This window comes from Sycon ciliatum, chromosome 11, assembly GCF_964019385.1.
Source record: "Sycon ciliatum chromosome 11, ocSycCili1.1, whole genome shotgun sequence".
Lineage (NCBI taxonomy): Eukaryota > Metazoa > Porifera > Calcarea > Leucosolenida > Sycettidae > Sycon > Sycon ciliatum.
Genome location: NC_088653.1, coordinates 11,786,859 through 11,802,078, shown reverse-complemented (window position 1 = coordinate 11,802,078; position 15,220 = coordinate 11,786,859). Strand labels below are relative to the sequence as shown.

Here is a 15,220-nt window from a genome sequence, read left to right as displayed (position 1 = left end):
AATAAGAAAACCAGCAGACCGGACGCCCATATGGGCAGAATGCTAGAGGTGACCAAGAACTTCACCTAGATGAGCGTTGTGCAGAGAATGGGAGAAGACAAATTACTTGTAGAGGCATGTCAAGAGTGGATATAAACAACCATAAGGGTGTGCGGGGGGGAAGGAGAGAGAGACAGAGAAAGAATGAGAGAGAGAGAGAGAGAGAGAGAGAGAGAGAGAGAGAGAGAGAGAGGGAGGGAGGGAGGGAGGGAGGGAGGGAGGGAGGGAGAGAGAGAGAGAGAGAGAGAGAAAGAGAGAGATTTAATGCGAACTCATTCGAAAATAAAAATACACATTCTCTCTCTCTCTCTCTCTCTCTCTCTCTCTCTCTTCCTCTCACACACGTGCACTCGCACACTTGCACTTGTATTTGCTCACTGCCAAAACCATGACAACTAATCATGTGGGTCTCTCTAGGAGAGGGGGAGAGGGGAGAGGGGAGAGACCCGAAAGAATCTTGGAAATAGGACTCAATTGGCTATTGAACCGCCCAACGGCCGACACCCCCTGAAATCCCCAGACTCTGGGTGGACTTTGAAATAACAAGTTTTGACAACGCTTATGGGCTCACTTCACCTCAGCATTAAAGGGGAAGTTAAGGCAAAAATTAAAATTTCACCAGTTGTAGTCTTCAGGGTGCTGAGTCGAATGGTCTTGGTCCGAGAAAGCTGAGACGCTCCCTTCCTACTTGAATCCCAATCGAACTCGCGCACTTCCACCGAAACTGGGTGACTGCGCCCTACTAGATGGGGATTTGTATGCAAAATGTCACTAAAAGGGCCATTTCGTTCTTATAAAAGCACGGATCACCGCGATTGGCCCATATGTTATAGTCTTTTGGTCGCTGAGTCGACTGGTTTTGGTCCGAAAAGGCTGCGATGCAGCGTTCGCCCCTAATTCCCAATCGAACATGGTAGAACAAGCGGTCACGTGCTCCTGCGTACGCCAGTCACCTGGTCACCGTGCCTGCAGGGTACAACTTACAGCCTGTTTTGACCTTTTTTGGGTGCAGTCCTGTCACTCGAGTTGACCTCGAGTTGAACCTTGGTGTGAAAGTTGTCGCCTGCTGGCGTGGTGACCAGGTGATTTTGGCACCCAGGAGCACGTGACCGCTTCTTCAACCATGTTCGATTGGGAATAAAGGAGGAACGCTGCATCGCAGCCTTTTCGGACCAAAACCAGTCGACTCAGCGTCCAAAAGACTACAACATATGGGCCAATCGCGGTCATCCGTGCTTTTATAAGAACGAAATGGCGCTTTTAGTGACATTTTGCATACAAATCCCCATCTCGTAGGGCGCGGTCACCCAGTTTCGGTGGAAGTGCGCGAGTTCGATTGGGATTCAAGTAGGAAGGGAGCGTCTCAGCTTTCTCGGACCAAGACCATTCGACTCAGCACCCCGAAGACTACAACTGGTGAAATTTTGATTTTTGCCTTAACTTCCCCTTTAAAGTACGCGAGAACAAGATGCATAAAAGGCATTGACGGCATGAGGGTATCCGTCCCGGGATCCAACTGCATTTACCCCTGACTAAATTATCAGCTGCATATCAAATACTAGGAGACAAGGGGTGAATGAAACGCCAAATGCCTATGGATTAAACTCGGGTGGAGAACCAAGGAATAAAATTAAGAAGAAAGGACCAAAGGGTTATTGTTGTGTCGACTGTTGCACGTCATGCCTCATCAATGTCAAGCTTATAATTGCCAGTGTTGGACAACTACGGTTAACTTGTAAACCTATGGTCCTTTGTTCTTAAATGCCTATGGGGCATACCTTAACAAGATCTCCCTGGCGCAGCAAGCCATCCACGGCGTCGTCACCTTCGTAGCCAGTGCAAAGATGATACACCTCGTTGTAGTCCGGTTCACGCCCGTCGACCAGGTCCAGTCGAAACGTGCGCTGCACCGTCGAGTTCTGGTCCCGGGCAGGGTCGAGGTAGTAGGGCCCAAACCGGTTCGCACACGTCTCGCCCTCCGGTCGCGGGAATACAATGGAGTACACGTCGTCCAGACACAGCCCAAACAGTTCCAGCAACACACCCGTGCGAGGTTCCGAATCCTTGAACGTTGCCACGGTAACCGCGCCATCCTCCTCTGTCGAGATGGCCGGCACGGCGCCCTGTTGGACGAACCGGATCCCGGTCACCTGGGGCTTGCATACCGCGGTGCTAGTCTGCCTCACATGGCGATCCAGCTCCAGCTCCTCGTTTTGCCACTGCTGCTGCCCGGCTGCTGGGAACAGCGGTGTTTGTTCGCCTAAGCCATCACGAGTGAGTACTCTTGGCTCGGAGAATGGCAGAGAAACGGCCGAACAAACTGGCAACAGCAGGATGGCGATTGCACACAGGACGGAATGCGTTTCGCTTTTCCCACGCCACCAGCACCAATCCATTCCAGAGTGCTAAGCAAAACGAACAGGACCTGTCGCAGGGGTCCAACTAGAACTTAGAAATCAACAGCACACACGTTCAGCACCGCAGCGAGCTAGGGTGACAAAATAAATTGGTGGCGATCGAGCTCCACTGCTCTGTCATAGGGGCGTAGGACTCTAGGAGGGGTTTTGGAAGTGGTACGACCAAAGGCTGTGTTTTTTAGCCCCGGTCACACATGCACTTTTTTTGGCCGAAAGTTTGGATTTCGCTACGCCAAAAAATGCGAGCGGAGCCTCCGCTTTGGCGGAACCTGCATTAGGCCGCGGTCACACATGAAAAGCTTGCACCGCTTTTGCGGAGGCGGAAAGCGGAACTACCGCAGCCGCTTTGGCGGACCACACGATGCAACGGTCACACATACATGTAGACTACTGTGCTCCTCAACGCTCCGCTTTGGCGGAGAGAATGCAAATGCAGCACGTCCTATGAAATTTTAGATGTTCTTGTCCGAGTTGAAGCGACCTTCGCTTGTACAAGTAGAGCTATCGTGGATCGCTGACAGGCTGCTGAATGTCTCCTGTCAAGTACACTCGTCGATTTGGGGCGCATTCACTGCGGCCCAGTACAGGTGTACATGTATTTGAATAATAGTTTGGTTTACATCAATATCAAATTCAAAATAGTTGTATAGCAGGGTGTCGTTGCCTCCTTCTTGTCCGAGTTGAAGCGACCTTCGCTTGTACAAGTAGAGCTATCGTGGATCCCTGACAGGCTGCTGAATGTCTCCTGTCAAGTACACTCGTGGATTTGGGGCACATTCACTGCGGCCCAGCACGGGTGTATTTGAATATTAGTTTAGTTTACATCAATATCAAATTCAAATAGTTTTATAGCAGGGTGTCGTTGCCTCCTCCATGATCCATCATCGAACCAGCGACTGCGTGGATGCCTGCAGTTGCAGTGAGGGTGTGGCAGAGTACTCTACTAAGGAGAGAGTTGGAGATCGTCCGCGATCGGGGCCAATTGGGAGACGGATTCCCTCATCAATTATCCACTCATAACGATGCAGTATTGTTTGCGAGATCTCCAGAACGTACAGTTCATTGGCAAAGAAGAACAATATGAAAACTGAATACCAAACAGCAACCAAACAACACCAGAACTCAGTGCAGAAGTAGCACACCTAACTCCAAAGCCATCACCATGCAGGTTCCGCCAAAGCGGATCCGCGAAAGCGGAGGCTCCGCTCGCATTTTTTTGGCGTAGCGAAATCCAAACTTTCCACCAAAGCGTAACTAACTTACGCCTCCGCCGTTGCCGAGGCAACGGCGGAAGCGTAAGTTACGCTTTGGCGGAACCGCCAAAAAAAGTGCATGTGTGACCGGGGCCTAAGGGCCCGGTCCCACATGCAGTGCAGTGGCGGATCCGCTGGTGCGACAAGGTTTTGCGGGAGTGGTGTCGCACCTCTCCTGCGACAAAATGCTCGATCGCGTGGTCTCACATGTTCACGCGTGCACGGCGAACGAAGCGAGCGCGCCTCTCTGACTTCCAAAAAAAGCTCAGTGCAGCTCTCCTGCAACTCAAGCATGCTTTCACTTCGAAGTACGCGTGCACGGACTGTATATCTACTGATGGTGTACAGTCAGCACAGTACTGTGTCGTGGACAGAACTGTTTCGTCCTTTGTGGACACATCAACGCAGCACTGAATCTGATGTACTGTTGATGTAGATACTACATGTAGGTGTTGGACAAATCGTTGTTTTTGTTGAGTATCAAGCATTAGTTACATGTCGTGAGTTCGGTATTGTTGACTTTGAGTCTTTGTTCTGTATACTATACTAGTAATCTGAAAGAATGGATTTTCCGTTGGGTAACAGTTAGAGGTCGATTGGCGAGACGTTGTCGACAGGCAATGGAGACCGCAGCGACATTTTGTTGCTGAATACTAGTACGAACTTGTTGAGCAGCACGTCGACGATAACCAATGGCAATGATAACTGCTACAGATACTGGTAATAGTGGTACATGTATCGCTCTTGCTTGACCTACATCACAGTGGTCCCCCTGCGTGGTTTTACATTATGGCCATGCTTGGCTGCTCACAGGTCCGGGATTTGGTCTTTGGCCGACGCCGCAGCCGTCGGTTTCAGCTTCTCGGCTATCCACCTATCGCTCCGTGTCTCTCTTCATCCCTTGGCCAAACGAGTCTTGACTTCAACATACATGTACAACAGTTACTATAGCCGTAGCTGCTCTGACTAAAGTCAAACTGTCCACTTCATGATCGAAAATAAAATCGAACAACACAAATCGCTCACTATGTCGGAGTGTCGCAGGAGCGGAACTTCCGCAGGAGAGTATGCGCTCCAAATATTTTGGAGTAGCGGATTTGAACTTTCCGCCACGGCGGAAGTTCCGCTACTCGCAGTTTCCATGGTGATACACGCTGTTGCGACACCGCTAGCGCTGCAGCGGATCCGCAACTCTCAAGTGCATGTGGGACCGGGCCCTTAGGCCGCGGTCACCATGGTCACACATGAGAAGTGTCCACCGCTTTTGCGGAGGCGAAAAGTGTAATTCTGTGTGTGATTATTGTGAGGTTTTGTGTGAAATTTTAATTTTCAACTATCACATTTCGTTAATTTCTTACTTTTTAGACGGGGTCCATGGACTAGAACACAATAACTTTTTTTAGAAAACTGCCATTAAGCAGTTTTTATTGCTATAATTTCTTTTGTTTTTCTGTCACCAATCAATGGAATGCCCTATATGTATAGACCTTATTCGATAACCTGATTTTTGGACTCGCCTCCAGGGATTTGTCATAAGCTAGGGCACGCGTACGAGAAACGAGTGGCAAGAAAGGCCCAGTTCGTACAAAAGAGTAGTAAAAGACGGTATTTATCTACTCCTATGTTCGCACACAGAGTCCACTGTGCACTGAGCGCAGATCTTTTGCCACTCCCTGGTTCCCGGGACCCCGGTTCACGTGATTGTGACGTTTATCGAATAAGGTCTAGAATGATGGCCTTCACATCATATCAAGAGGTTTATGTACTCTTAGTTAATCATATCAATACCGTATTATACGCATTGATGTGCAAGCCTTTTCTTGCAGAAAATGGCACTAGCATAATGCATGTTCTTCTGCGGGGAAACACGCGAGTAGTGGTGGTGATACTTTTTTTATACGGAGGTCATTTCTGTGCATGTTGCTGTTGCAGAATTTCATGACTCTGTCATAAATTTGTCTTCCCTTTCAGATATTTCAGATTTCCCCACCCTTGATCAGATTTATTTGAGAATTGTAGCCATGCGCCAGGTGCGTGTCGCAGATGTTTTTGTTGATTCTGTGTTTATAATGGTTTATAATCATGGGTTATCGTGATAAGGTCATCCAGCATCATATTGCACTGAAATCGTAATCCTGTTGATGTCGACACAACTTTTGGAAGTAGTTCAATGACTTCAAACTGTTAGTCCAATGATTTTCTAAAACAACACAGCAAAGGAGGAACAATAAACATGTATTAAAATGTAAACAAATACATTGCTGAGTCCGACACCTCGTTCCAACAACTACACTGATCCTGAGGATAAAAGGGTCAAGGCTATGGTTGGAGGTACTGATACTGAGAGATAAACAAGGCACTCCATGACAATAAAATCTTACACATCTTTTGGTGAGTATGAATGATATCCAGTCGAACCTCTTTAGGACGATCACCAAGGGACCGATGGTATTTATTATGTGAGTTTGTCTTAAGAAATGGTTTGCTCCCCACACCGGAGCTCACGCTATTCCGCCGACTTTACTTGACACTTGACTGACTCACGACTGCCATCCAGAGCACACGAGAAGTCCATCGAACCTTCGACTCGGCAAACCTGCAAGAAAGCACCACTCCCTGCTCAATACACAGTGTTTCGGGGAATTCACGCCTCATCAGTTGAGCTTGAGTAGGCTGAGGAAGATTGTGCCTGAAGAGCACCACTTATATAGTGCTCTCCAGGCACAAACATCACCAGGGATACAAACTTACAGAGACGCTCCGTTTCAAGCGCGACAAACACCTCGTGAACACCAGATAGCAGCGTGAGTCAGTGTCGCTCCTGGACGGTGAGACAGACTTCGAGGACCCTCGGTCATTCGCAACGCTGTCACCTCCAAACCAACTAGTCGCAAGCCCGCGCTGGGCACAACAGTACGAAGTAGTGGTAGCGACTTCGGCGATGATTTGTAAGAAATGGTTTGCTCCCCACACCGGAGCTCGCGCTATTCCGCCGACTTTACTTGACACTTGACTGACTCACGACTGCTGAGTTTGTCTTAACCTATTTTATAACCAGTGAATACAATTATTTCTCCAATAGACATACGAATAGGTTTCTTCTACAGCGAAAGATTCTAAGCCACACCGACGCATCTCGTATGAAACAAAAGAGGGTACGCTTTCCAACGGCCAAAGAGAGTTGGAAAGCTTGTGTCTTTGTGGGTAACCTGAACATTTGGGCTCATGCAAAATCGCACCGATTTTGGGATTTCCCCACAACTTTTTGCGTCCGCAAAAATGTTGTGCTGGACCGCATTCCTGTCACTTCGCAGTGGCTTTTCGTTGGTGCAGTTTGTATTTTGGAGTTCTATGACATTTTGGGTCTAACATGATCATGGAAGAGTGCTCTTTCGACGAGAACAGGGCTTCAACTGTAGCTTTACAGCAGAAAAGAAAATCGATGCTGGTGGTCAGAGGGAAGACGTGATTGAACGATTTCTTGGCTGTTTTATGTTGGCAAGTCAAATATTCACCCTGGCGGGGCGTAGGCAGGTTAGTTTTTCAGCTTCGGCCGTTTTTACTTCTGCTGCTGAACAGCTAGATCCCTGGACGTCAACTGCCGGCCAAGCATGTCATTGTTACGTACGGCCGGCCTGCTGCGAGTGTTCATCCAAATAATAGTGTGATCTACAGCGGGGCTGCCAAGTTTGTCCATTGATGCTGTCCAGCCAACTTTGTTGCTGCGTCTTATCAGCCAAATCCAGTGTCATCTGCTGCGAATATGCCAAATTTGGCCATTGCTACTACTTCTAGTCCGTCACATACAGTATTATCTGCGGAGAATCTGCCAAATGATTCGTCCAGTGCAGCTGGTCAGCCAACCATTGTGGCATCTGCTGCAGGCCTGGTGAATGTTGCTGTTTGTCAGTCAACATGTAAAACCATCGACCATGTATAAGTAATCACTCGTACATTGTTCGCAATGCAGTATGTTGCTGGGCACCCATATTCGCCCTTCACAGCCAGTCAGCCACTAATTTTCCTGCTGGTGGTCATCCGTATATGCCAGCTTTGTCGGTCGGTCGGTACCCGTATGTCGCGTACTGCATTCAGTTGCGCATGTTGCCAGCTGCAACTAGCCAGCGAGTTATCTCACATCACGGTAATAATGGACGTACCTCACAGTGCTGCCCCTGCATGGGCTCTTTGGCCGCGTGAATGAGTGGAGAGATTTTCACAAAAAAAAAAAAAAAAAATCCGGGGTTCCAGTAAGTAGCGGCAACACCCCGACCGCTCAGCAAGCAACTTCTGCACAAGCAGCAAGATGTTCGGGCGTAGTGTGAGAGCCGGCGTCAATCTAAGTCTGGAGGCCGTGGAGAATGATCAAACCATGATGGCAGAGATGCTGCAATATTTGAGTGGCGCGGAAGTGGATGGATTTGATGTGGCCGCCTCCTATTCTCAGTAGCGGTATTGCAGCAGAGGAGGCTAGCCGAGTTCTTGGCAGCCACCAAGAAAAAGCTGGAATCGCCCACAGCGGCAATCTGACAAGTGAGATGCTTTACAGCCACACCTGTGCCGAGGGCATATAAATCCCCTCAGATACCACCTGGGCTGAATTATCCATCAGGCAAGTGTACATGATGATAAACAATGTCTGTTTTGGGCTTAAGGTATTCATTTTGCATTGAATGAGTGGTCAGGCCATGCAACGAGCTTCTTACAAGCGGATGAGTATAATGTAGGGGCCTGGTGGGTCATGCAATTTGTGTGCAAGGGATGTATTTACTCATAATTCTCGGTGCTTTGCCGCTAAACCAGTGATGAAACATCACTATGATCCATGGACATGAAAAACAGAATCCATTATAAGGTATATGGGTACCTACGAAAGCATGAATAAGGAATAACGAGCATGAATGAGACAAGGGTACCTGCGGAAGCATGAATAATGAATAACGAGCATGAATGAGACAAACACCAAAAAGTGTGAAATAGTTGGGTACCTACGAAAGCATGAATATGGAATAACGAGCATGAATGAGACAAGGGTACCTGCGGAAACATGAATAAGGAATAACGAGCATGAAGGAGACAAACACCGGAAAGTGTGAAATAGTTGTGTAGCCGATTACCGTATATCTGGTATCCTATTCTTACTTTGCCCTTGTCAGTGAAGTGTAAGAGAGCCCCAGTGCGGCTCAGAAGTGTGAAGGGTGCGAATGCCTTCGGGCAATGAAGAGAGAGAGAGAGAGAGCTAATGCCACAGTGGCACAATTTCGTGGGTGTGAATGTCTTCGGACCTCTCTACTGAACCTTTCTTTAGCAACATGACGGCAACTGAAACAGCAACAGAGAAAGTACGATACATGTACTGCACATTCTTGCAGGTACTACAGGTACTACAAACAGATTGCAGATCGTAATTCTTGCTTTGGCGGCACGAAACTTTATTTGGGGCAGTGCAATCTCGGCGGTACTCACAAATCAAACAGCCCAGACTCGAGTAAACAAATCCAATCATACAAGGACGAGATTTTCAAGAGACGAGACTGCACCCATTGGCTTGTTTCGTATGCAAGTTACTGAACCTCTCCACAATGGAGATTTTCCCTGATATGCGAATTTATTTGGCAAACTCGGTCAATGAGTCCTTGAACCTTTCTCTCTAGATTGGGAACTGCCAACGATAGTATGCCACTGACCAGTGCCTTACTTGTAACGTACTAATGTGCAATGAATATGAGCAATGTTCAGCGGCTATGTCCTGAGCTCGCGCCAGCTGTTATCAACACCTACCGCTCCCCAGCTCACCTGTATGTTGGAGGAGAGGTGATCCTGTCTTCTGAGGGCACCACTCAAGGAGACCCATTGGCTATGCCAATGTATGCGTTTGGCACAGTGCCACTGATCCGGGAAGCCGCCGCAGCTGGGGCCATGCAGTCCTGGTATGCCGATGACGCAACTTCAGCCGGCGCTCTCCGACGAATGCGCACTTGGTGGTCCATCCTAGTAGATCGAGGCACCAGGTATGGTTACGACATCAACCCGTCAAAATCCGTTCTCCTCGTGAAGCCACAACATCTTGCGCTAGCAACAGAATTGTTTGCCACAACCGGGGTCAACATCCGGACGGACGGCTATCGTCATCTTGGTGCTGCCCTAGGCTCTGCCCTGTTCTGCGACGGTTACGTGTTGCAGAAGGTTGACACATGGTGCACAGAGCTGCAGACCCTCGCCAAACATGCGGCGTCTCAACCTCAGGCTGCTTACGCTGTCCTTACCCATGGTCTCCGCCATAAGTGGTCATTCCTTGCGAGGACAATGCCAGCCATCGCGGACCTCTTGACACCGCTGGAAAACTCCATCAGGCAAGTTTTCCTCCCTGCACTGACTGGTCGCCAGGCCCCTGGCGAGGAAGAACGTGCCATCCTGGCGCTTCCGTGTCGTCATGGTGGCTTGGGAATTCTAAACCCAGGGACCCTTTCCCAGCAGTACGACACGTCTACGGCTGTCACCAGACCTCTAGTCGAGCAGCTCCTTCGACAGGAGGAATCCATCGAGGAAGTTGTTGCTGCCACCAAGGCAGCCAAGGCGGCCCAACGCACAGCTAATCGCCAAGATCAGGCAATGGCCCTCTCCTCCCTCAGGGATACCCTGAGTGACGACCACAGGCGGATTCTGGATCTAGCCGCAGAGAAAGGTGCCTCCAGTTGGCTCACTAGTCGGCCATCTCGCCAGTTCCAGTTTACCATCCACAAGGCTGGCTTCCGGGATGCCCTATGTCTGCGCTACGGCTGGACCCCTCCCCGGTTGCCGTCTCACAACACCTGTGGAAAGCCCTTCGACACCACCCATGCCCTATCATGTGCCATCGGAGGATTCACTGGGATGCGCCACAACGAGCTCCGGGATCTAACCGCTAATCTGTTGCGTGAGGTTGCGCATGACGTCAGCGTGGAGCCAGAGTTGGAACCCCTCTCTGGTGAAACATTCCCTCTCCGGTCGGCCAACACGGAGGCTCATGCTCGTCTTGATGTGGCAGCACGTGGAGTGTATGGGAGTAGGTTAGAGAGGCCAATGTTTGATGTTCGGGTGTTTAACCCTTTTGTCCCCTCCAACCGAAACCTTACTCTCCCGTCTGTCTACAGAAAGCACGAGCAGGAGAAGAGGCGTAAGTATGAACGGCGAGTCCTGGAGGTGGAGCATTCCTCGTTTGTACCCGTGGTTTTTGCAACCACTGGCGGCCAGGGGAAAGCTGCTTCGGCACTCTTTGCCAGGATTGCCAGCAAGCTGTGTGAAAAGCGCCGTGAACCTTTCCCGGTTATGATGGCTTTTGTACGGGCGAAGATCTCCTTTTGCCTTGTTCGAGCAATGGTTGCCAGTCTACGTGGTCACCGTCGGAACCCGTCTCGACATCTGTCTGGTTCGGCTGTGCTGGCAGCTGCTGAATGTGCCCTGGTGCCATAAACGGTGTACATGATACAGTACAGTTTCTTTGGTAATGGTGTTTCATTTACTTTTGTATTTTCAGTTCGTTTTCTTTGTATTTAACTCCTAATTGTTTTTTTACCAGGCGTGGGCCATCCCCTGACTTCATAGGTGCCAAACATTTTACGTTTTTCATTTCTAAAAATGAATATGAGTATTTCGACAACACATCTAACATAAGCCTTACCGTCAAGAAGGTGAACTCGCGTTCTTCGCACACTGTAGGCAAGGGCAAAGAGATAAAAATGGATCTAAATCCGAATAAAATCAGCACACGTTTCCGTAAATGAAAGGGTGAGCATAAACAAATGAATCGAAGGAAACTGGTCAACTCGGAGATCACCTGTCATTGAGTATTCCGTAAAAGCAGGTCTCGGCAGCGGAAAAGCTAAAAATTTAATATAGAAAGAGATCCTGTCAGCTTTTCCATTATTTATTGCATTCCGCCCAAAATCAGCACACTTTTCGTAAATGAAAGAGTCCACACAAGCAAATGAATCAAAGGGAACTGGTCAACTCACCTGTCATTGAGTAATATTCCGCGAAAGGAGGTCTCAGCAGCGCTGAAACGAAATAAGCCAGGCCAGGAGACGAAATATCCGAAACAGCTCATGCAAGAAGCAGTTCCAAAGAAGGAAATTCCTCGTGCATGCACATCCGAAAAGGCAACAACAAAAAGTCTGCAATGCACACGCATGCGGCCAGCCGGCCGCGCGATGGTAGGAGCCATGGGCATATGAGTAGCTCCCTGGTCCAGGACCAGGTACCGAGCATCTTGCGTAGAAACTTACGTAGCTACGTAGACAACGTGTCTGAATAGCGGTGTCGTTAGGTAGCGCCATGTGAACACAATAATAGAAAAGCTGACAGGATCGCTTTTCTAAATCTCTGAGTTTACATGAACCATTCTGTGACTCGAGTCCTGTATACTGTATGACTCTATGAGGCTGTGAGCTGAGCTGAGTGACATCGACAACCGTACACGGACTACAGACTCAGTACATGACTTTTGCATGTACCGTAAAGTCCGGAGCAAACGCCCACTTCGTAGCAAACGCCCACCCCAGCGGGTCCATACTATTTTCGTCTTTTTCAGGTCAATAGAGTTGTAAACAACTGGCATGAAGGTCGAATGCGTACGAGAACGACTGTAATGCCTACAAACTGCCTATGTCCTACCAGGACTCTGTGCAAAAGCGATTGTCATCATCTTCTTGCAAAGAAATAACTTCTGTCGAGATTTCCTTTCATTCGATAAAGGTGGCCTCTTTGTGGTAGTTCGTTCTCCATGTGGTACGAGTAATGCCGTAGAAATGTGTGCAGTGCCACGATGTCGCGCTGTCAGGAACAGTAATTGTTCTGATGAAGCGTCAGTCAACGACTTGACTGGTCCCAATATGGCAGTTGCAAGTCGAACAGGGTATGTCACAGAAGCTACACCTACAAAGTCGCTGCTAACTTGTTGAAAACTCCGAAGTGCTCAAGAAAAACACTTGCCTTTGGGCGTTGTGTGATCTCTAAATGATGGCTTGAAACACCGTCAGAAGTGTATTTGGTTCCTTCAATACTCTGTTCTTCGCTACCTTGTTATTCGGAAGAAAACCCGCTCGGATTTGCGAAATAAAACAACCATCATTATAAAATCACTACGAACTAGCTCGTGGCTAGTGCCCAAAGAGGTTTTGAAACCAGGAAAGTGGACATAGTTTACCGTAGCAAAGTGCTCTTCCCGCTACGGTGTGAGATGTGCTTTCGTACAGTAGGGGTGACAGTGCATGGGGTCAGTGTGTACAGGCCAGCAGATCTTGCAAAAATGGGGTGGGCGTTTGCTCCGGACTTTACGGTACTTTCAGACCACAGAAGCTTGTCATTGAAATGGTAGACTCATGAGTGGATTCTGTTCACTGCCCGTCGTCAAGTGACGAAGTGACGACGGGCAGTGGAACTAGTTCCATCACCATTCAGCAGGCAGGATCGCGCTGTCCACAGTGTCCAGCCCGCGTAATTTGATCTGTCATTGGTCGACTCCAAGGCGACAGTCATGTGACATACGGGAAGGCACCTTTCGAAGGGTGAATCTAGTACAACTATTCAAAAAAGACGTCCGACGTCTCCTTGAGAAGTTGGATGCGCGGAAAGCCACAGGTAGTGACGGCATACCGGGCTTTTTGCTACAGCAGTGTGCTGACTTGCTTTCATATTCTCTTGCTGTGCTGTTCTGCACCTCGCTGAGGACTGGAGCCATTCCATCCGCATTTAAATTGGCGTCTGTCGTGCCACTGTACAAGGCCGGTGACCCATCAGTCCCCACCAACTATAGACCTGTATCCCTTCTCCCAATAGTGTCCAAGTTGCTGGAGAGGGTAGTGCAACACCAGTTAGTTCGTCATTTGGACTTGACCCAGGCTTTACCCGAAACACAATTTGCCTTCCGCAAGAAATGTTCCACGGAAGACGCCCTCTGTGTGCTGACTGATAATCTGCAGAAGGCGAGAGACAGTGGCAAGACCACAGGGCCGTGCCTACTAGACATGTCGAAGGCTTTTGATAAAGTGCACCACGACAAGCTAATTCAAGACCTCCTTGCGGTTGGAATTTCTGGAAAAGCCCTTAGTTGGTTCGTCGACTACTTGTCCGGCCGCAAGCAGCAGATCCTCATCTCGCCTTCAACCAGCCCTGCGCTGGCTTGCACCTGCGGAGTGCCCCAAGGCTCTGTTCTCGGCCCTGTTCTCTTCAGTATATACACACGCGATGTCCCTTTGGTTTCCTCGCCTGTGCCAAGTGTACAATTTGCAGATGACATAGCCCTGTACGACTCCCAGGCCTCAGCGGCGGAAGCGTCCAGAACCCTCACCACAGCGGCAACTGCTCTGGCCGGTTGGCTGAAGTCCCGAGGCCTCATCTTGAACGCCACCAAGAGCCAGGTTCTGACTATCTCTCCCCAGCAGCATGTACAGGAAGTAACAGTCAAAAGCGGCGACTGTCTCCTCCCCTCAGCGTCTTCTGCGCGCTACCTCGGCGTTCAGCCTAGATTGGGACACCCATGTAAACTATGTGGTCACCAAGGTGGCCAAGAAAATTGGCGCCTTGTGGCGGGCACGCCGAAGCCTATCAAGACGCTCTCGTCAGGTGTATGTGAAGGCGGTCATAATGCCCGACCTGCTTTATGGCTCCTGCTGTTTTTCAGCCGCAATGCGAGAGGGTCAACTGAAACGACTGCAAACCACGCAAAACAGAGCCATCCGCTGTATCGATGGCAACCCGCCCCGGACAGCCATGCAGCCGCTGTTCACTGCTCACTCCCTGTACCGTGTCAGCGAGCTCTACAGGCAGAACATATTGATCACCATCTGGCGGTGCATCCACGCGGCGCCCCCACCAGCCCTGTGCTCGCCCAGCTTCTGACCCCGGCACAAGGCACCCCTACCCGCCATCAGCAGTCAAATGGCCTACTAAGCCAGGCAAACCGTAGCCGCCGCGGTCAGCGGAGATTTTCTGTTGCTGGTGCTCTGCTGTGGAACGCTCTCCCTGGTGAGGTCCGCACAATTACCCGGCTACCTGAGTTTAAACATGCATGTGTACCATACGCCTGTAGGGAGTAGTTCGAGTTGCTGCTGATCGCTCTGCTCTCCCTCCCCGTGCAGTTCAGTAACCCGCACGTACTTGTACTTGTACTTGTTGCTCACTACCAAAACTGGTCACGTGAGTCCCCCCGGGAGAGGGGAGAGAGACTCAAAAGGAATTTTGGAAAGATGACTCAATTGGTTATTGAACCGCCCAACGACCGACACCCCCTGAAATCCCCAAAACTCTGGGTGGACTTGAAAATGACCCCACTTATGGGCTCACCACACCTCAGTAAGTGGGTGAGGACAAGGTGCAGAAAAAGGATTGACGGCATCAGGGTATCCGTCCCGGGATCCAACTGCAGTTACCCCTGCCCCCAGTGAAGGTAATACTTGCTACTAGTGTGAGTGGCTAAATCAGAGTGGATCTGATAAAAGCTTCACTAGCACCATTGATTACACAAGAGTTAAT

The 15,220-nt window shown here is 49.5% G+C and overlaps 1 protein-coding gene across 1 annotated transcript in view; it reads left to right on the top strand.

The window, feature by feature from the left end:
* LOC135827730 (metal transporter CNNM4-like) overlaps nucleotides 1-15,220 on the top strand; it is a gene marked incomplete in the record, with an annotated part of 156,797 nt that overhangs the window by 788 nt on the left and 140,789 nt on the right.